This window comes from Gavialis gangeticus, unplaced genomic scaffold, assembly GCF_001723915.1.
Source record: "Gavialis gangeticus isolate Ggan-Ray unplaced genomic scaffold, GavGan_comp1, whole genome shotgun sequence".
Lineage (NCBI taxonomy): Eukaryota > Metazoa > Chordata > Crocodylia > Gavialidae > Gavialis > Gavialis gangeticus.
Window position 1 is genome coordinate 43,270,400 of NW_017729000.1, and position 832 is coordinate 43,271,231.

Here is an 832-nt window from a genome sequence, read left to right on the forward strand (position 1 = left end):
CCCCCCCAACCCTGCCCTGCTCGACAGTGCCTGCCCCTGCCCCAGCCCCACTCATTTCCTCACCGGGGATGGGGGGGCAGCTTTATTTATCCCCTCCCCCCACACTGCTTTCTTCCCCCACACCCTTTCCACCCAACAGACTTACCAGCTAAACACTGCTTTCCAAGCTGCCAAGCTGCATTCCTGGCCACCTGCATGCTGTGGCTGAGCACATGCTCGTGGTATTTCTCAGTGATGATCTTGGCTACACCAGCCAAAAAAAGCCGATTTCTGATGGTGTTAATTTTCCTTTTATCAGTGCCTATCCAACATGGATCGATTTTATGCTAGTGCGCCTCTAACAGCGACAAAACAAAACTGACTTGTCTATCCCAGATTTTTGCCAGAACATTTGACCTAAGTACAGACATTGAGGAAGTTAAATCAGGTTAAGAATGGGTGCCTGATTTAAACTTGGCTTGTCCCGATGTTGACCTTACACTTTTAGACCCAGTCTCAGTTTCTGGCAGTCGGTCTAAACCTGTTACAGAACAGAAGTTCCATGCACGCAAACCAGTTTAAACATTGCAGAACCTGGCTTAAGATAAACCTGGATCTACGTAGCATCAGACTCCTTAGATTTAGGTCAAACCGGTGCATGGAACTTATGCCCACTTGCCCTGCGCAGCCCTGGGGTTGGGAAAAAACCTGGCCACTGACTCCAGCCCTGAGACTGCTTTTTTCACTCGCCCCTTCCCTCTCACTGTTCTGTGTTTTGTACCACCCCCACCCCATAAGCTGCTCCAAGTGCAACTGCTTTTATCAGCATTTGCTGCTGGTGCTGAGCAAGTTC